The 22,945-nt window shown below is 46.5% G+C and overlaps 1 protein-coding gene across 3 annotated transcripts in view; it reads left to right on the top strand.

Moving 5' to 3' along the window:
* Window positions 1-22,945, top strand: part of LOC126175866 (integrin alpha-PS1) — a 618,855-nt gene that overhangs the window by 365,201 nt on the left and 230,709 nt on the right. The gene's annotated exons all lie outside the window — the stretch shown is intronic.

The raw sequence follows: 22,945 nt of genomic DNA on the forward strand, positions 1-22,945 counted from the left end.
TATAGGACGAATTACGCGTCTTATGATGATTACTCCACACACAGACAGAAGTGTTGCATCACCACGATATGTCGTGCAGGTGTACTAATATTCTGACTGTTCCTGTACCGATCGAAATGTCATCCCTGAACCGGCCGCTGCGGCCTAGCGGTTCTAGCCGCTTCAGTCCGGAACCACGCGGCTGTTATGGTCGCAGTTTCGAATCCTGCCTCGGGCATGGATGTGTGTAATGTCCTCAGGTTAGTTAGGTTTAAGTACACTACTGGCCATTAAAATTGCTACACCAAGAAGAAATGCAGATGATAAACGGGTATTCATTGGACAAATATATTATACTGAAACTGACATGTGATTACATTTTCACACAATTTGGGTGCATAGATCCTGAGAAATCAGTACCCAGAACAACCACCTCTGGCCTTGATACGCCTGGGTATTGAGTCAAACAGATCTTGGATGGCGTGTACAGGTACAGCTATCCATGCAGCTTCAACACGATGTCACAGTTCATCAAGAGTAGTGACTGGCGTAATGTGACGAGCCAGTTGCTCGGCGACCATTGACCAGACGTTTTCAATTGGTTAGAGATCTGGAGAATGTGCTGGCCAGGGCAGCAGTCCAACATTTTCTTTATCCAAAAAGGCCCGCACAGGACCTGCAACGTGCGGCCGATACGCCAGTATGGCGATGACGAATACACGATTCCAATGTGCTTTCACCGCGATGTCGCAAAAACATGGATGCGACCATCATGATGCTGTAAACGGAACCTGGATTCATCCGAAAAAATGACGTTTTGCCATTTGTGCACCCAGGTTCGTCGCTGAGTACACCATCGCAGGCGCTCCTGTCTGTGATGCAGCGTCAAGAGTAACCGAAGCCATGGTCTCCGAGCTGATATAGTCCGTGCTGCTGCAAATGTCGTCGAACTGTTTGTGCAGATGGTTGTTGTGTTGCAAACGTCCCCATCTGTTGACTCAGGAATCGAGACGTTACAGCCATGCGGATAAGATGCCTGTCATCTCGACTGCTAGTGATACGAGGCCATTGCGATCCAGCACGGCGTTCCGTTTTACCCTCCTGAACCCACCGATTCCATATTCTGCTAACAGTCATTTGATCTCGACCAACGCGATCAGCAATGTCGCGATACGATAAACTGCAATCGCGATAGGCTACAATCCGACCTTTATCAAAGTCGGAAACGTGATGGTACGCATTTCTCCTCCTTACACGAGGCATCACAACAACGTTTCACTAGGCAACGCCGGTCAACAGCTGTTTGTGTATGAGAAATTGGTTGGAAACTTTCTTCATGTCATCGCGTTGTAGGTGTTGCCACTGGCGCCAACCTTGTGTGAATGCTCTGAAAAGCTAATCATTTGCATATCACAGCATCTTCTTCCTGTCATTTCGCGTCTGTAGCACGTCATCTTCGTGGTGTAGCAATTTTAATGGCCAGTTGGGTAGTTTTATGTCTAGGGGACTGATGACCTCAGATGTTAAGTCCCAATTGTGCTTAGAGCCATTTGAACCATTTGTCATCCCTGACGTTGTTCGTAAACATATACACACAGTTACCATGAGCGCTACCGCTAGAGACATCTTAGACGCGTCTGTGGAGCATCACAGTGAACATCCGTCACTCCAGAAAGGACAACCGCGACCAGTGATCGGATCAGCATCATGTTACGCGCAGACTGTTTTTCACCCAGGGAAGTAGTTCGGTGTGTGCACCGGAGTGAACGTGGTGTGTTGTGGACATTGAATCGGTTCCAGTTGACAGATAATGTAGAGGACTCAGTCACACAGGCAGCCGACCTTCGACAGGTACACAGGATGATACATTTTTGCGACTATTGAGTCCAAGAAACCGTTGGGATGTGTGTGCCAGAATGGAATTCGGCTTTCGTAGAGACTACATCTGCATCTACATGGTTACTCTACAATTCACACTTAAGTGTTTGGCAGAGGGTTCATCGAACCATTTTCATAGTACTTCTCTACCATTCCACTCTCGAATGGCGCGTGTGAAAAAGGAACACCTAAATCTTTCCGTTCGAGCTCTGATTTCTCTTATTTTATTATGATTATCATTTCTCCCTACGTAGGTGGGTGTCAACAAAATATTTTCGCATTCGGAAGAGAAAGTTGGTCATTAAAATTTCGTAAATGGATCTCGCCACAAAGAAAACCGCCTTTGTTTCAGTGACTGCCACTCCCATTCGCGTAATCATATCTCACACCTACTGCGCGATAACACGAAACGAGCTGCCGTTCCTTGCACTTTTTCGATGCCCTCCGTCAATCCTACCTGGTAAGGATCCCACACCGCGCAGCAATATTCTGGCAGAGGACGGACAAGTGTAATGTAGGCTGTCTCTTTAGTAGGTTTGTCGCATCTTCTGAGTGTTCTGCCAACAAAGCGCAGTCTTTGCTTCACCTTCCCCACAATATTATCTATGTGGTCTTTCCAACAAGTTGCTCGTAATTGTAATTCCTAGGTATTTAGTCGAATTGACAGCCCTTAGGTTTGTGCGATTTATCGTATACCCAAAATTTATCGGATTTCTTTTAGTACCCATGTGTATGACCTCGCACTTTCTTTTGTCTATTGCCAGTTTCACTTTCCGCACCATACAGAAATACTCTCTAGATAATTTTGTAATTGGAGTTGATCGTCTGATGATTTTACTACACGGTAAATTACAGCGTCATCTGCAAACAATGTAAGGGGGCTGCTCAGATTATTACCTAGATCATTTATGTAAATCAGGAACAGCAGAGGGCCTATGACACTACCTTGCGGAACGCCAGATATCACTTCCTCTCTGAGAGGAAATCATGAATCCAGTCACACAACTGAGACGATACTCCATATGCATTTGATTAATAGTCGCTTGTGAGGAACGGTATCAAAAGCCTCTGGAAATCTCAGAATATGGGATCGATCTGAGATCTCTTGTCGACAGCACTCATTACTTCATGGAAATAAACAAAAACGATATTTTCTGAATCCGTGTTCGGTGTGCATCAATAAGTCATTTTCTTCAAGGTTATTCATAATGTTCGAGTACAGTGTATGATCAAAAATCCTACTGCAAATTGAGATCAGTGATATGGGTCTGTAATTCAGTGGGTTACTCCTATTTCCTTTCTTGAATATTGATGTGACCTGTGCTACTTTCCAGTCTTTAGGAACAAACGTTTCGTCAAGTTCAAAATGGCTCTGAGCACTATGGGACTTAACTTCTGAGGTCATCAGTCCCCTAGAACTTAGAACTACTTAAACCTAGCTAACCTAAGGACACCACACACATCCATGCCCGAGGCAGGATTCGAACCTGCGACTGTAGCGGTCACGCGGTTCCAGACTGTAGCGCCTAGAACCGCACGGCCACTAAGGCCGGCGTTTCGTCAAGTGAGCGGTTATATGATTGCTAGGAGAGACACTATTGTGTCTGCATACTCTGAAAGGAACCTGATTGGTATACCATGTAGATCAGAAGACTTGCCTTTCTTAAGCGATTTGAGTTGTTTCGCAACACCTAAGATATCTACTCTTATGTCACTCATGCTAAAGCTGTTCTGCTTTCGAATTCTAGAATATTTACTTCGTCTTCTTTCGCGAATGAATTACAGGAAACTGTATTTAGTAACTCCGCTTTAGTGGCACCATCATCGGTAACATTTCCATCGCTATCGCGCAGTGGCGGTATTGACTGTTTTTTTGCCACAGGTGTACTTTACATACGACCAGAATCAGACCAAACAGTTAAGAGACGACTGAATGTTGCGAATCTCCGGACGATCCTGACGGGCTTCACGTCGTACACATCACCACCGTAGATTCCATTACAGATGGCAAGAAATATTGCAGAATGCGCTTCCCAGGATTGGCGTCAGTTGTTGTTTACGGACGAAACTCTGATCCGTTTCTACCCTGATAATCGCAGACAACGTGTTTGGAGACAATCCTGTCATGTAGAACGCCTCCAGCACTGTGTCCCACATGTGCAACAAGGTAGTGGTGCTGTGTTCTGAGATGCCCTTACATGGTGGCAACCGTACACTGCCAGTGGTTGTTGAAGTCCATATCACAGCTCAACGTGATTCTGCAACCACTACCGGACCAGCTCGTCAATATTTTGGAGACAATTTATTAGGTATCGAGGCCTGAGGGTGTCTTTAATTTTCCTTTTCTACACTCCTGGAAATGGAAAAAAGAACACATTGACACCGGTGTGTCAGACCCACCATACTTGCTCCGGACACTGCGAGAGGGCTGTACAAGCAATGATCACACGCACGGCACAGCGGACACACCAGGAACCGCGGTGTTGGCCGTCGAATGGCGCTAGCTGCGCAGCATTTGTGCACCGCTGCCGTCAGTGTCAGCCAGTTTGCCGTGGCATACGGAGCTCCATCGCAGTCTTTAACACTGGTAGCATGCCGCGACAGCGTGGACGTGAACCGTATGTGCAGCTGACGGACTTTGAGCGAGGGCGTATAGTGGGCATGCGGGAGGCCGGGTGGACGTACCGCCGAATTGCTCGACACGTGGGGCGTGAGGTCTCCACAGTACATCGATGTTGTCGCCAGTGGTCGGCGGAAGGTGCACGTGCCCGTCGACCTGGGACCGGACCGCAGCGACGCACGGATGCACGCCAAGACCGTAGGATCCTACGCAGTGCCGTAGGGAACCGCACCGCCACTTCCCAGCAAATTAGGGTCACTGTTGCTCCTGGGGTATCGGCGAGGACCATTCGCAACCGTCTCCATGAAGCTGGGCTACGGTCCCGCACACCGTTAGGCCGTCTTCCGCTCACGCCCCAACATCGTGCAGCCCGCCTCCAGTGGTGTCGCGACAGGCGTGAATGGAGGGACGAATGGAGACGTGTCGTCTTCAGCGATGAGAGTCGCTTCTGCCTTGGTGCCAATGATGGTCGTATGCGTGTTTGGCGCCGTGCAGGTGAGCGCCACAATCAGGACTGCATACGACCGAGGCACACAGGGCCAACACCCGGCATCATGGTGTGGGGAGCGAACTCCTACACTGGCCGTACACCACTGGTGATCGTCGAGGGGACACTGAATAGTGCACGGTACATCCAAACCGTCATCGAACCCATCGTTCAACCATTCCTAGACCGGCAAGGGAACTTGCTGTTCCAACAGGACAATGCACGTCCGCATGTATCCCGTGCCACCCAACGTGCTCTAGAAGGTGTAAGTCAACTACCCTGGCCAGCAAGATCTCCGGATCTGTTCCCCATTGAGCATATTTGGGACTGGATGAAGCGTCGTCTCACGCGGTCTGCACGTCCAGCACGAACGCTGGTCCAACTGAGGCGCCAGGTGGAAATGGCATGGCAAGCCGTTCCACAGGACTACGATCGTCTCCATGGGAGAATAGCAGCCTGCATTGCTGCGAAAGGTGGATATACACTGTACTAGTGCCGACATTGTGCATGCTCTGTTGCCTGTGTCTATGTGCCTGTGGTTCTGGCCTGTGGTTGTGTCAGTGTGATCATGTGATGTATCTGACCTCAGGAATGTGTCAATAAAGTTTCCCCTTCCTGGGACAATGAATTCACGGTGTTCTTATTTCAATTTCCAGGAGTGTATCCCTAACACCGGGAGCAGCGGAGGAGATGGACATCGATACGGCGTCGAGGGCGGAAGAGGGAAATTGTAGCGTCAGAGAGCAACCACCAACAGCGTGTCACTTATATTGAGCGGCTGAATTTTGCTGGGCGACCTACTGCCTATGTGGAAAGGAACAGGAAACTACAACATTATTTTTTCTCCATGAAATACATGGCATGGCTCTCTTTGTAAAAGAATCCGGAGGCAAAACTTTCCCTCAGTCGTATCTCCGGGAGAAGACTACATTGAGATGAAATACAGAAGTGCTGGAGGAGGGCGAAGAGGGAAAGAGGAAACGAAGTAGGAAGACGGAGGGGAAATTGTGGTTTGGAACATGCAAAGTGCTACTGCTGGCTGGCAAGCTGGAAAATACTAAACAAGAAATGATGAAGAATATATGGGATGTATTAGGTATGTGTGAAGTGAGATGGGGGTGTATGGGAGAGTTGGCTAATGGAAAGCACCAGTTGTTTTACTCAGACAGGGAGAAGAGTGGCAGCTATAGCGTGGCAATTATAATAGGACAACGGCAGATAAAAAAAGGTTTTGAAAGTGGAGTACGTGGATGAAAGACTGATGATTATGAGATTAATAGGTGACGAAATAACACAAATATACATGCCAACATGTCAACAAACTGACGAGGAATATTATGAAAAAACTGAAGAAAGTACGGATAAAGAAAAAGGAAATGCCTGCATGATCGTAATGGAGGATTTGAATGTGGTGGTAGGAGAGGGAAAAGAAGAGGAAGTGGTTGGAAGATTTGGACTGGGTGAATGGCTGGTTAATTTCTACAAACAAAATTCTCTTGTGATTGGAAGCACGTTGTTTGAACATTACAGAAGACTAAGATATACATAGATGTCTAGGTTGAATGGCGACAAATACCAGATTGCCAAATTGATTATGTAGTAATTCAAAATAGGTACAAAACTGCCTAAAGAATTTCAGAGCAAACCCTGGAGTAGACAGATTCAGACCACAACTTGGTGGGGGCAGACTTGCAAATAAGGTTGAAGAGTGTGAGTGGAGCAAACCGTAAAGGAAATTTGACCTTGAACGACTAAACAGAAAGTAAAGACGTTGAGTTGGAAAAAAAAAAAACATTTGTGTCAAAATGGTACAGAATGCCCAATGAAGAGAGGGCAAACGAGAAATGAAAGAGAAATAGACAAAACATAAAGAAATTTGCAGAAGAATTTGTAGGGGTGAGGGAAAGAATAAGGAAAGAATGGGTAATAAAGACAATGCTGAATGAGATGGAAGAGAGATGGAAATGGAAGACAGAAGAATGCACATAACGCTGTATAATGAATTAAGGAGAGAAACAGAATTGGCAAGGTAGACATGAATAAAAGAGAGATGTAAAGAAATAGAGGAAGTAGAAAAGGAAGGAAAATATGAAATGATTTATAGATTAGCTGCTGCTCTTGTCTTTGAAGCAAAGAAAAAGAGGAGAAGTATGGGAACAGAAAGAAGTGATTGTTCTATAGTTCATAAATCAGAGGAAGTGTTGGGAAGGGGCAAGAATAAGAAGTGCCCATATGAGGCTGGTCAAAAATCAAAAGAAATTGAATTAGAGGAGGAGGACGAGGTTTACAGAAGAGAACAAAGGACGCTGCATGTTGGAAGGAGAAGTAAAAAGGCCTTTAAAAGAGATGACGCTTCACAAAGGAAGTGGAACTGATCGATTACCACCAGAGTTTTTAAGAACCTTGGGGTTAGTAGTGCGAAAGAGCTAACTTAGCTGTGTAGTAAGATATATGAAAAAGGTGAATGGCCGGATTACTTTCTCTCGGCAGTAATGATACCGATTGAGAAGAAAAGCAATGTCAAAAAATTTGATGATTTTAGAACCGTAAGTTTGATTGATCATGCAGGAAAAGTTCTACTACACGTGATAAATAGAAGACTTCACGGAACAGTATGGCTTTAGAAGAGGGAAAGGTACAATAGATGCAATTGTCCTTCTAAGAATTATAAATGGGGGATAAGTTGAAAGAGGAAGAGAAGTTTATACTGTTTTCATTGACTTGGAGAAAGCCTTTGTTAGAGTACAGAGGAATAAGTTAATGGACATCCTAAGGAAGAATGGTGTCGACTGGAGGGATAGAAGGCGGATTAAGTACCAGTATCTACAAATCTACAACAGAAAATACAAGTACACCTTGCGAATGAGATGACAGAGGAAAGCACAATTGGAAGGGGCGTGAGACAAGGCTGCAGTGTCGTCCCCCCCCCCCCCCCCCCCCGCCCAATACTGTTTAACATATACAGGGTTATTACAAATGATTGAAGCGATTTCACAGCTCTACAATAACTTTATTGTTTGAGATGTTTTCACAGTGCTTTGCACACACATACAAAAACTCAAAAAGTTTTTTTTAGGCATTCACAAATGTTCGATATGTGCCCCTTTAGTGATTCGGCAGACATCAAGCCGATAATCAAGTTCCTCCCACACTCGGCGCAGCATGTCCCCAGCAATGAGTTCGAAAGCATCGTTGATGCGAGCTCGCAGTTCTGGCACGTTTCTTGGTAGAGGAGGTTTAAACACTGAATCTTTCACATAACCCCGCAGAAAGAAATCGCATGGGGTTAAGTCGGGAGAGGGTGGAGGCCATGAACATGAATTGCTGATCGTGATCTCCACCACGACCGATCCATCGGTTTTCCAATCTCCTGTTTAAGAAATGCCGAACATCATGATGGAAGTGCGGTGGAGCACCATCCCGTTGAAAGATGTGAAGTCGGCGCTGTCGGTCTCCAGTTGTGGCATGAGCCAATTTTCCGCGGGCTACGCGTGAAACTTGCCCGCACGCGTTCAACCGTTTCTTCGCTCACTGCAGGCCGACCCGTTGATTTCCCCTTACAGAGGCATCCAGAAGCTTTAAACTGCGCTTCCATCGCCGAATGGAGTTAGCAGTTGGTGGATCTTTGTTGAACTTCGTCCTGAAGTGTCGTTGCACTGTTATGACTGACTGATGCGAGTGCATTTCAAGCACGACATACGCTTTCTCGGCTCCTGTCGCCATTTTGTCTCACTGCGCTCTCGAGCGCTCTGACGGCAGAAACCTGAAGTGCGGCTTCAGCCGAACAAAACTTTATGAGTTTTTCTACGTATCTGTAGTGTGTCGTGACCATATGTCAATGAATGGAGCTACAGTGAATGTATGAAATCGCTTCAATCATTTGTAATAGCCCTGTATATGGAGCATATTGTCACGAAGAAGAAGGTGTAAGTAGATGAATGACGAACACTTACTTCACTTGATGAAGGTTTATTCAGCACTTGCACATACAAGAGCGCGGAGCGAATTGCCTCCGGCCAGGACACATACGGTACGAGGGTCGGTCAAAAAGTAATGCCTCCCATTTTTTTTCTACTTAAAGAAATTAAGTTAAGTGAAAAATTTGAATTTGGCGCCATTCCTCAAACCTTCTGCAATCCACTGCAGTAGTAACTTTCTGTGTCAACAGGTGGCAGCACAGCAGAAGTTTGTAAGATGGCCGACATCGATGTTCGTTTGAGACAGCGTTGTGTGATTGAATTCTTGAATGCAGAAGGTGAAACGCCCATACGCATTCATGAAAGACTGAAGAAGGTGTATGGTGTTGTGACAGTGGATGTCAGCACTGTTAGACGATGGGTTCGTCGTTGTAAGGAAGCTGAAGGGCAAACACCGTTGACTGACGAAAAGCGGAGCGGCAGGCCGGTGAGTGCAGTGACTCCACACAACATTCAGCAAGTTGATGACATCATTCGTGGTGACCGTCGGGTGACTGCAGATGAAGTGTGTCGCATTATTTCTCTTAGTAAAGGCAGTGTGATCACGATTATTAAACAATTGGGGTACTCAAAAGTTTGTGCACGGTGGGTTCCAAGAATGTTAACCGATCAGAATAAAGAGGCAAGGAAAACAATAGCCTCCCAACACTTGCAGCGCTTCCGTTTGGAGGGAGATGAGTTTCTGAAAAAAATTGTGACCGGGGACGAAACATGGGTGCATTTTTTTGAACCCGAATCAAAGAGGCAGTCAATGGAGTGGCGTCACACAAGCTCGCCGAGGAAGAAAAAATTCAAAACTGTGCGATCGGCAGGGAAAGTTATGGCAACAGTTTTCTGGGATACAGAGGGTGTGATTCTGGTTGATTTTTTGGAGCAGGGATGCACAATAAATTCTGTTCAATACGTCACAACCCTCAACAAACTTAAAGCACGTCTTCAGCGAGTTCGCCCAACAAAATCAATGGCAGATGTTCTTCTTTTGCATGACAATGCAAGACCACACACCAGTCGTCACACCTCTGACGAGATTGTCAAAATTGGATGGGAAGTTTTGCCTCATCCCCCATACAGCCCTGACCTGGCACCATCAGACTTCCATCTGTTCGGGCCACTAAAAGAAGCTCATCGTGGGATTCATTTTGAAGATGAGGAGGCCGTCAAAACATCCGTGCGTCAATGGCTTAGGAAGCAGAGCTGTGATTTTTACCGTGCTGGGATACATGCCCTTGTTCAAAGATGGACCAAAACTGTAGAGATGGGCGGAGATTACATTGAAAAATGACAAAATGATCCTCAATGTTGTGGTTTTCAACCTATGTAATTGCATTTAAATTTCCTGACAATTAAACGTAGAAAAAAAAATAGGAGGCATTACTTTTTGACTGACCCTCGTATATATACAGCTACAGAACATTCCAGTACAATGATTCTTGCCATTTATGGATACTTCTAGAATGAATCGAACCGATTACAGAAATTAAAATTTTACAGTTCAGGTGAGTTTAGAACTCACTACGCTCCATGCAAGAGTCTAGTATCATAACCACTACACTACGGCGACTGTGCTACTCAGGTTCTTCTGCGCAATATTATTCAGAAATGTTTGAAACGAAAAAGAGGGCGGGTTCGTGGCCAGAGCATAGAATGTATTCGATTTGCGGACGATACGGTGTTATTGCAAGAGAGCGAAAAAACTATGACTGGAATTTAAAAAAAAATTAAATAAGACCTGTGAGGAATTCGGAATGAGAATTAATAAGAAAAAGACAGTGTATGGTGATAAATGTAAGAAAAGTAAGAACGACTATAAGGGTAGTAAAGGGAGATATAGAACAAGTTAGTACTTTCAGATACCTGGAAAGCATCATTAAGTATGACATGAAATGTAATAAGGAGGTGAAAACACGTATAAGAATCGCCAAGGAGGCATTTAATAAGAAGAGGAGGCTTCTCTGTGGGTGCATGAACAAGACCTGAGAAGAGACTGGCGGAGTGCTTTATATGGAGCGTGTCATTATACAGAGCTGAAACATGTGCACTGAGAAAAGAGAAAGAAAGAAACATAGAAGCATCTGAGATGTGGATTTGGAGAAGGATCGAAGGGGTAAAACGGGCAGTGAGAGATGAGGAGGTGCTGAGAAGAGTGGGGGAAGAGAGAGAAATTTTAAAGATAATGAGGAAGAGGAAACACAATTGAATTGGACAGTGGATGAGAAGAGATTGTTTACTGATGGATGTTACGGAGGGAACGGTGAATGACAGAAGAAGAAGGCACAAAAGCGATCAGATGGTGGATAGTATAAAGATAGGAAACAGTTAAGAGAAAACGAAGATGGTAGTAGATGACAAGAGTGCGTATGTGAAGACCTACCCTAGCCCAGAACAATGATGATGATCCTCTTGAAGGGGCTGTCCTGGGCTCTACAGATTCGTCTTCGCTGGCCATCGCGACTCGTTTCGAAGCGGATCACTGAATTCTACTCAAGTCAGTGAGACTCCAGGCCGAAGAAGTGTCTGGAATACGCCCCGGGAAGCGATGGGATACCAACCTGATTGTCGCCAGCCGTACGGCTCTACAGCCGGAAGAGTTGGTGTGGGGTACCACGGCATTTCATAGCAGGACCTCTTTGGTTGTCATCCGCGGTACCATCCATGGAACACTTACAGCATAGCGGCTCCATTCAGATGCCATTCATGGGAAGTCATCTTGTGCTTTTATTTTAGCGAGATAATGCCTGCTCGCACACGACGAGAGTTTTTACTGCTTGCCTTCGTGCTTGCCAAATCCAACCCTGGCCAGCAAGTTCTCCGGATCTCTCCCCAACGGAGAATGTTTGGAGCGTTGTAGGTAGAGCCCTAAAACCAGCTCGGGATTTTGACGATCGAACGCGCCAGTTGGACCGAATTGTCCTTCAGGAGGACACCCAACATCGCTATGAATCTTTCTTTCTTTGTCTGAGCCTTGTCCTGCAGTTACGCAGGATCGGCCATGGTTAATCAGATGTGGCATGGTTAAGTTAAAGGGGTGGCCGGATGCCCTTACTGCTGCCGCCCCGTACCCTCCAGGAAGGAATTGGTGTACCCCAGCTGTCTGTATCTAATGTATGCCATGGAATAGTGCGAATGTGTTGCAGATGTCTACGAGTAGTGTAACAGAGGCGGAACGTGGGGACCAGCCCGGTATTAACCTAGGGGGATGTGGAAAACCTCCTAAAAACTACATCCGGGCTGGCCGGCACACCGGCACTTCGTCGTTAATCCGCCGGACGGATTCGATCCGGGGCCGGCGCGCCTACCCGAGTCCAGGAATTAGCGCGTTAGCGCTCTCGCTTACCCTGGCGGGTCTCCAATAACTCTTTGAATATCAAGGCGAATACGTTTTCGGGCCGTATTGCGTACGATAATTAGGTTGGTATCCCACCGCTGTCCAGATAGTGTCCAGACACGTTTTCACTGGTCATCGGGACTCATCACTGAAGACAATTATAATCCAGTCAGCGAGGTTTCAGGCCGAAGATTTGTCTACTGATCCCCCGAACAGCAATGGAATACCGTCCTGTCACCCGCCATACGCCTTGACAACCAGGAGCGATGGTCACGGATTGCCACTTCTTTTCATAGCAGGAACCCATTTGTTGTCATTCGCGGCAGCCTTACAGCATATCTGTTCGTCGACGATATTTTTCGCCTAGTTTTGTTGCCCTTCATGGCAAGCCATTTGCACTTACGTTGCAGCAAAATAATGCCCCACTCGTACACACGATGATAGTTTGTACTGATGGTCCTCGTGCTTGCGAAACGCTACCCTGGCCAGCAAAGTCGCCAGATCTCTTCCCAGTTGAGAACAATTGGAGCATCATGAGCAGGGCTCTCCAACCATCTCGGGATTTTGACGATCTAACGCCACAAAACGTGGCATGGTATCCTTCAGCAGAAGATCCAACAACTCTGTCAATCAACGACAAGCCGAATAACTGCTTGTATGAGGTTCAGAGTTGGACCAACGTGTTGTTGAATTGCTGGCTTTGTGAAGCTCTCTCTCTTGATTTAATCATGATATTTTTTTTGAAACTGTAATCTGTCGTTCGTATATGTACATCAGTTACTGATTTCAGCGCCATTCGGGTAATTCCCTCCTTGTTCGTCAAAGATTACAGACAGTTCCTTTGGACGACTTCCCAGGAAATGTAATCTGTCTACAAAGGAGATCGCCTGCAAAACACACTTTCGGCCAGTACTGAATATTGCTGGCCTGTCTGAGATCCGTATCAGACATGACTCGTAGAGGAAACACAGAAAACCGAACAAGAACATTGGCGTTGATATCCTCGCCGTTGAGCGCCCGTAAACTCCACACACACACACACACACACACAAAGGTTCGCTTAGAAGCGACAATGCGTCACGAAGATACTCGTCTAACTCCAATGGCATTATTGTGACGTTTACTGTGAAAGTTCCGTGAACGTACGATCCTAGAAGAGTCCACCAATCTTCTACGTACGAGGATCGTCCACAAAGTAAGGTCAGTTTCCATTTCTATCCGCGGCAGCGCTACGATCGCAGTTCCGAGCATGCGCGGCAGTTACTCTGACTCACGGAGAAGACATGTACGCCATTTTCAGATCGCTGCTGCCAACATGTGCTTTGTTGTGCTCCTTTATAATGTCAGCCGTGATTGAAAATGTCGCCGCGTGTGAAATCAGATCTGTGATTCGTTTTCTAAATGCAAAGAAAGTTAAACTAAAGGAAATTGATCGACAAATCTGGGAGATTTACGGACAAAATGTTATCAGTGATTCAATGGTTAGAAGATGGGTCAGACTGTTCAATGAAGGATGTGATCAAGTGCAGGATGAAGAACGAAGTGGACGCACGTCTGTGGTTACTGATGAACTGGTTCACACAATTGAAGATAAGATTAGCCGGCCGGAGTGGCCGGGTGGTTCAAGGGGCTTCAGTCTGGAACCGCGCGACCACTATGGTCGCAGGTTCGAACCCTGCCTCGGGCATGGTTGTGTGTGATGTCTTTAGGTTACTTAGGTTTAAGTATTTCTAAGTTCTAGGGGACTGATGACCTCAGATGTTAAGTCCCATAGTGCTCAAAGCCATTTGAACCATTTTTTGTAAAACCTGTCCTTGGTGGTCAACTTCAACGATGATGACGAGCTGAGAGAACATGTTGCCACATGGTTGAATACATGAAGGAGGCATAAAAAAACTTGTGCCACGCTATGAGAAATGCCTACAAAATTTCGGAAGCTATGTAGAAAAGTAGTTTAACAGTTGTAGATTTTTGTATAATAAATACTTTTTTCTGTCTCTGTACATGTTTGTTTTATATAACTAAACGAAACTTCCACTACTGGCCATTAAAATTGCTACACCACGAAGATGACGTGCTACAGACGCGAAATTTAACCGAAAGGACGAAGATGCTATGCAAATGATTAGCTTTTCAGAGCATTCACACAAGGTTGGCGCCGGTGGCGACACCTACAACGTGCTGACATGACGAAAGTATCCAACCGATTTCTCATACACAAACAGCAGTTGACCGGCGATGCCTGGTGAAACGTTGTTGTGATGCATCGTGTAACGAGGAGAAATGCGTACCATCACGTTTCTGACTTTGATAAAGGTGTGATTGTAGTCTACTACGATTGCGGTTTATCGTATCGCGACATTGCTGCTCACGTTGGTCGAGATACAATGACTGTTAGCAGACTATGGAATCGGTGGGTTCAGGAGGGTAATACGGAACGCCGTGCTGGATCCCAACGGCCTCGTATCACTAGCAGTCGAGATGACAGGCGTCTTATCCGCATGGCTGTAACGGATCGTGCAGCCACGTCTCGATCCCTGAGTCAACAGATGGGGACTTTTACCAGACAACAACCATCTGCACGAACAGTTCGACGACGTATGCAGCAGCATGGACTATCAGCTCGGAAATTATGGCTGCGGTTACCCTTGACGCTGCATCACAGACAGGAGCGCCTGCGATGGTGTACTCAACGACGAACCAGGGTGCACGAGTGGCAAAACGTCATTTTTTCGGATGAATCCAGGTTCTGTTTACAGCATCATGATGGTCGCATCCGTGTTTTGCGACATCACGGTGAACGCATTTTGGAAGTGTGTATTCGTCATCGCCATACTGGTGTATCACCCGGCGTGATGGTATGGGGTGCCATTGGTTACACGTCTCGTTCATCTTTTGTTCGCAATGATGGCACTTTGAACAGTGGACGTTACATTTCAGATGGGTTACGACCTGTGGCTCTACCCCTCATTCGATCCCTGCGAAACACTACATTTCAGCAGGATAATGCACGACCGCATGTTGCAGGTCCTGTACGAGCCTTTCTGGATACAGAAAATGTTCGACTGCTGCCATGACCAGCACATTCTTCAGATCTCTCACCATTTGAAAACGTTTGTTCAATGTTGGCTGAGCAACTGGCTCGTCACAATGCACCAGTCACTACTCCTGATGAACTGTGGTATCGTGTTGAAGCTGCATGGGCAGCTGTACCTGAACACGCCATCCAAGCTCTGTTTGACTCAATGCCCAGGCGTATCAAGGCCGTTATTACGGCCAGAGGTGGTTGTTCTGGGTACTGATTTCTCAGGATCTATGCAAGCAAATTGCGTGAAAATGTAATCGCATGTCAGTTCTAGTATAATATATTTGTATAATGACTACCCCTTTATCATCTGCATTTCTTCTTGGTGTAGCAATTTTAATGGCCAGAAGTGTATAACCAGACGGAACTTACTTTGTGGACATACCTCGTATATCCCGACAAAAGACCGTGAAAGCAAAATGAGAGAGATTGGAGGTCACACGGAGGCTTACCAGCAGTCTATCTTCCCGCTAGTCATTCGCAACTGGAATAGGAAAGTAGAGGGGTGGAGTGAAAGTTGTCAGTTTTACACAAAGTAACCTCCACCCCCACACACCGTAGCGTGGCTTGCGGACTGTAGACGTAAACGTAAAAGAGGACGCTCGGAGGCTTTCTGCTTTCCCGGGTGGTCTGGGCGAGGCGTGAGGCTCGGTTAGCGGCAGTATACGAATCAGCCGCTCCGGAGGCTGCGTCGTTCCGGGAAGGGCTGAGTGGTCCGCATCTGAGGTCACAGCTCCTCCGTAGCGGCGCGTCACGTAAGCGTTTTACTCGGCCTAACTGGCTTGCGCGCTGCGTACGGCGCCTCTGAACCAACGTCCGGCCCTCGGTGTGACTGAATCACCGCCCATCCGCTGGCGGAGCGCCACCTCGTCTGCAGCCGAAGAAAAGCCCGTGGCGATCTGGCATCGCCATTCAAGTGCTTGTCATTAAAATAGCAGCACCACCAAGGCGGCGTGCAGCAGACGTCACTTTGGCGTGAAGTGTACTTCGTGCTTGGATATGCGAATGATCAGCACTCAAGACCAACGTGAAGCGGTACTTCGTACCTTTGGTGCCGGCCGGTGTGGCCGTGCGGTTAAAGGCACTTCAGTCTGGAACCGCGTGACCGCTACGGTCGCAGGTTCGAATCCTGCCTCGGGCATGGATGTGTGTGATGTCCTTAGGTTAGTTAGGTTTAATTACTTCTAAGTTCTAGGCGACTGATGACCTCAGAAGTTGAGTCGCATAGTGCTAAGAGCCATTTTCGTACCTTTGGTCACAGAGCCCATGGTCATCTTGGAGCCTTAGAGTTTGTCAGCTGAGTTAGCCCATCTAGAGGTCACCTTTTGTCAGAACGGTTACAGTGAAAGACAAATCAGACGTGCTTTGCGCTATCGACGAACCGCGCACTGGGCGAGTGGTGATAATGCCGAGGTGGCACGAAAGCCTACGGCCTTCTGCATTATGCAGGGTGCATTTCGAAAAAGATTGGTCGTATTTTGCGGAAATATGATGTGAAATGTGTTTTTCGACCACCATCTATGATCTGGGTGCTTCTGTTCTTCGCAAAGGTTTATCTTGCTGTGCGTAATGCGGGTGTCTACCGTATTCTGTGCAGCTGTGGCATCTCATAAATTGTTCAGACTTTCTGCACCGTGGAGGACCGGTGTACAGAGCATAAGCATCACACCGGCTTACAACAGCATAGCAAATCCGCCGTTGCAGAACGTTGTCATGGCACCGGCCATCCTATGGAATGTAACAACATGGGGATTCTGGCATGCACTTCCAGCTATTGGGGTAATGTTTTTAACGAAGCTGTTAAAATTAAATTAGCAAGTAACCTTATAAGTAGAGATGGTGATTTTTGTTTAAATTCTGCATGAAATCCTGCTCTCTATCTCTCTCTCTCTCTCTCTCTCTCTCTCTCTCTTTCTTTCTTTCTTTCTTGTCAGAAAAATGAAGGGACAGAGTTAATACAACCTCAGCCGATGATTATCAGTTTCAGTATCAACAACTTCTGACGTTTATCGCCTTTGGTTTGTGGTGGCGCTATTTTTTACAGTGTGTGTGTGTGTGTGTGTGTGTGTGTGTGTGTGTGTGTGCGTGTGTGTGTGTGTTCAAATGGCTCTGAGCACTATGGGACTTAACAGCTGTGGTCATCAGTTCCCTAGAACTTAGAACTACTTAAACCTAACTAACCTAAGGACATCACACACATCCATGCCCGAGGCAGGATTCGAACCTGCGACCGTAGCAGTCGCACGGTTCCGGACTGCGCGCCTAGAACCACGAGACCACTGCGGCCGGCTGTGTGTGTGTGTTTGTTTGTTTTACCTTTCTGAAGTTTCTCTGCAAACACTGGTTTTAAATTCCATTGCACAGCGCTTACTTGCTGCAGTTTTGTCTTAGACATGACAGGGTGGGCACTTGTCGAAATATCGGCGGTTGTCGACGACGCCACCCGACTGCATTCCCGTAAATTATTTTAACAGTTTTCGCCTTTTGGGGGGGGGGGGAATTGTACGGGTGCTCTCAGTTTCGTAAAGTCATACTGAGGAGCTCCTTTACCGACTAGTTGCAGCTTCACGGTCGGGATAGTGTGGAAAACGCTCAAAAGAAATTTGTGCTGACCACGTACCCCTCCATACCGCATTGGCATAACGCCGCAAGGCAGATGATGACACGGCGGCCGGTAGACTTCCGTTGGTCTTTCACAGCCTTGGGAGGAGCTCGTTAGTCTTGGAGGAAAGGATATTGCTGAGAAACGGCTTTGCAAGAGGACCGTATGAATTTCCCCTCACCGGTTTGATTCGTACTGACATGGGTCTACGACACGAGTATAACATATCTAAGTAGGAAGACGCAATTGTCAACCGTTTTTGTGAAAATCGGGTTTGAAAATTACAGGAGTCCTTCTGCTGTATGCTTTGTAGGGGCCGTAGTGTTCACGGAGTCAACAGCCAAGTGAGTACTCGCTTAGTTTTCATAAGCGCGAGGTCTCTGGATCGAATCTCGCTGACAGAATTTTTTTTGTTCATTCCAACGTAATTCTAACAACAGGTTTATTAAGTATCAATACTTAATCAGTAATTTACTATATTCCTAGCCTTCAATTTGAAGAAGGGAGACAATTTTTTTTCCTTAAGGCGACTGCAAATAAAAAAAGGATACACAAAAACATTTAAATAAATCAGTTTAGTCAATTTATCAATATTATTGTATCAGTATAATCTGTAACCTCTGCAGTACTGCGCAAATCAGGATGATACTGATTATGATCAAGGAAAATAACGCCGGCCGGGGTGGCCGGGCGGTTCTAGGCGCTACTGTCTGGAACCGCGCGACCGCTACGGTCGCAGGTTCGAATCCTACCTCGGGCATGGATGTGTGTGATGTCCTTAGGTTAGTTAGGTTTACGTAGTTCTAAGTTCTAGGGGACTGATGACCTCCGATGCTCAGTCCCGTAGTGCTCAGAGGCAATTCCCTTCGTGCGGCCATAATCTGTCGGACACCTTTTCACGTGAATTACCAGAGTACAAATGACAGCTGCCCTTTTATATACGTTGTGTATGCGATACTACCGCCAACCGTATACAGGGTGGTCCATTGTACGTGACCGTGCCAACTATCTCACGAAATAAGCGCCAAACGAAAAAACTACAAAGAACGAAACTCGTCTAGCTTGAAGAGGGAAACCAGATGGCGCTATGGTTGGCCCGCTAGCTGGCGCTGCCATAGGCCAAACGGATATCAACGGCGTTTTTTTTTTTTTTTAAATAGGAACCCCCATTTTTTATTACATTTTCGTGTAGTACGTAAAGAAATATGAATGTTTTAGTTGGACCACTTTTTTCGCTTTGTGATAGATGGCGCTGTAATAGTCACAAACATATGGCTCACAATTTTAGACGAACATTTGGTAACAGTTAGGTTTTTTAAATTAAAATACAGAACGTAGTACGTTTGAACATATTATTTCGATTTTTCCAATGTGATACATGTACCTTTGTGAACGTATCATTTCTGTGAACGCATGCTGTTACAGCGTGATTACCTGTAAATACCACACTAATGCAATAAATGCTCAAAATGATGTCCGCCAACCTCAATGCATTTGTCAATACGTGTAACGACATTCGTCTCAACAGCGAGTAGTTCGCCTTCCGTAATGCTCGCACATGCATTGACAATGAGCTGACGCATGTTGTCAGGCGTTGTCGGTGGATCACGATAGCAAATAACCTTCAACATTCTCCACAGAAAGAAATTCGGGAACGTCAGATCCGATGAACGTGCGGGCCATGGTATGGTGCCTCGACGACCAATCCACCTGTCATGAAATATGCTATTCAATACCGCTTCAACCGCATGCGAGCTATGTGCCGGACATCCATCATGTTGTAAGTACATCGCCATTCTGTCATGCAGTGAAACATCTTGACGTAACATCGGTAGAACATTGCGTAGGAAAGCAGCATACATTGCACCATTTACGGTCGCAGGTTCGAATCCTGCCTCGGGCATGAATATGTGTGATATCCTTAGGTTTGTTAGGTTTAAGTATTGCTAAGTTCTAGTGGACTGATGACCTCAGAAGTTATGTCCCATAGTGCTCAGAGCCATTTGAACCATTTTTCTTCCACCATTTAGATTGCCATCGATGAAATTGGGCCAAATTATCCTTCCTCCCATAATGCCGCACCATACATTAACCCGCCAAGGTCGCTAATGTTCCACTTGTCGCAGCCATCGTGGATTTTCCGTTGCCCAATAGTGCATATTATGCCGGTTTACGTTACCGCTGCTGGTGAATGACGCTTCGTCGCTAAATAGAACGCGTGCAAAACATCTGTCATCGTCCCGTAATTTCTCTTTTGCCCAGTGGCAGTACTGTACACGACGTTCAAAGTCGTCGCCATGCAATTCCTGGTGCACAGGAATTAGGTACGGGTGCAATCGATGTTGATGTAGCATTCTCAACACCGACGTTTTTGAGATTCCCGATTCTCGCGCAATTTGTCTGCTACTTGGGCATCATCATTTGTTGCAGTTCGTGGTTGACATTTCACATGTGGCTGAACACTTCCTGTTTCCTTAAATAACGTAACTATGCGGCGAACGGTCCGGACACTTGGATGATGTCGTCCAGGATACCGAGCAGCGTACATAGCACACGCCCGTTGGGCATTTTGACCACAATAGCCATACATCAACACGATATCGACCTTTTCCGCAATTGGTAAACGGTCCTTTTTAACACGGGTAATGTATTACGAAGCAAATACCGTCCGCCTGGCGGATTGTAACGTGATACCACGTAGTTATACGTTTGTGACTATTACAGCGTCATCTATCACAAAGCGAAAAAACTGGTCCAACCAAAACATTCATATTTCTTTACATACTACACGAATAAGTAATAAAAAACGGGGGTTCCTATTTTAAAAAGCGCAGTTGATATCCGTTTGACCTATGGCAGCGCCATCTAGCGGGCCAACCATAGCGCCATCTGGTTTCCCTCTTCAAGCTAGACGAGTTTCGTTCTTTGTAGTTTTTTTCGTTTGATGCTTATTTCGTGAGATATTTGGCCCGATCACTATCAATGGACCACCTTGTATATGCATATCGCTATCCCAGGACTTCTGGCTCCTCGGCAAGGGGAAGTTGTTACAGTCCTCTTAATAGCCGTAACCAGATTCCTTGTCAGAATGAATTTTCGCTGCGCAGAGTTTGGAAGGTAGAAGAGATAGAGGACTTTTCTCGGTTCGGCACACAGTTTTAACCTTCCATGAAGATTCGGAAATAGTTGTTGGTGGGTTGCCGATTAGTCCAGAATTGAAACTTCCTGGCAGATTAAAACTGTGTGCCCGACCTAGAGTGGAACTCGGGACATTTGCCTTTCGCGGGCAAGCGCTCTACCAACTGAGCTACCCAAGCACGACTCACGCCCCGTACTCACAGCTTTACTTCAGCCAGTACCTCGTCTCCTACCCAGTCTGTGGCTAAGCCATGTCTCTGCAATATCCTTTCTTTCAGGAGTGCTAGTTCTGCAAGGTTCGCAGGAGAGCTTCTGTAAAGTTTGGAAGGTAGGAGACGAGGTACTGGCAGAAGTGAGGCTGTGAGGACGGGGCGTGAGTCGTGCTTGGGTAGCTCAGTTGGTAGAGCGCTTGCCCGCGAAAGGCAAAGGTCCCGGGTTCGAGTCTCGGTCCGGCACACAGTTTTAATCTGCCAGGAAGTTTCATATCAGCGCACACTCCGCTGCAGAGTGAAAATCTCATTCTAGTCCAGAATTGCTGGCTGATTTAGTTGACCATCATACAGGAGCGCACAGACTTGGGGCAGCTCTGGCAGGGCAGCCGCGCACGCGCAGGCGTCGTCTGCCGCTGCCCACGCCAGCCGAGGGCGTGGCCGGCGGTGCACGGGGGGCTTTGTATTCCTGCCAGCGGCATTCCCAGACGGCTTCCTGGCGCGCCTAATAACCGAACTGAACTGTCGCCGACGCGGCGCGAGGACGCGCCCGCTCTGAGGTCGCCTACCCAATTCCCTTCGTTTGCTCCAGTTCTGCCGGAGCTCTTTCACGACGTCACTCCCTCATCTCCTCACTGCCCCTCCGGCTGTAGGAGCGAGGGAGGCAGAAACAAAGAGAGAGAGAGAGAGAGAGAGAGAGAGAGAGAGAGACAGCGTGACAAGTTTAGACATGACGCCGACTCCTGCCGTTGGCAACGTCGTAAGCACCATCTTTCACTTTGTCTCGGTTGGCCGAGCTCCTAACCAGCCAGTCACAGCATTCGTGCATCTACACTGACGGAAAAAAATTCGCAGTACCAATAAATACGAGGGTAAGTCAGTTATTAACGTTCAGTGATCCGTTTTTTGTGGTCGGAAGCGTATCTGGGGACGAAATTCATCGAAGACTTTCCGTACAATACGGGAACAGTGTTTTGCCACTTTGCATTATTTTGGCATGGTGCAAAAAGAAAGACGTGGAATTTAAATGCCAAATTGCACAGAGCGTCAGAAAAACCATCATATCTCACGAAAAAATTTTCGTATTTATATAAAACAAAAACTGTTTCACGCAGGAAAGACCAGGAATTTCAAATATTCTAAATTCTAAAAATCGAATTTTTGAAGCCCACTTGCCTTCCGTCTTCCCTAGGCATTCTTGCCTACTATCAAATCACCACGTCCAACTTCAAAGGTAACTAACGCTCACGACTGTTTCAGCGTGTACTTAAAGCAAACCTAATTTTCATCCTCGTAATGGCGCGACTCGCACGAAATTTGAATAGATATCATGTTTGAAATGTAGAAACACGTCTGCCAACATTCACTTATTTCACACAACTGCTGCTTCATGTTGCGATTTTTTTTCTCCAGCGTGAGAAGCTAAATTGCACTTAAAAATACTGTGGCAAGCGACACTTTTCTCTGTATGATTTATTTCACCTTAACTGTTTTGAGACCTGACGTGATCGAGAGACGGCAGCGAGGACTTCGCATACAAATTCCACGTTATTTTCACCTTTCAGTATACGGCTACCATGAAACGATTCGTTCGTTTTGATAGTTCTATATATTCGTAAGTACCTAATGTACGGATATGATACGT

This window comes from Schistocerca cancellata, chromosome 3, assembly GCF_023864275.1.
Source record: "Schistocerca cancellata isolate TAMUIC-IGC-003103 chromosome 3, iqSchCanc2.1, whole genome shotgun sequence".
NCBI lineage: Eukaryota > Metazoa > Arthropoda > Insecta > Orthoptera > Acrididae > Schistocerca > Schistocerca cancellata.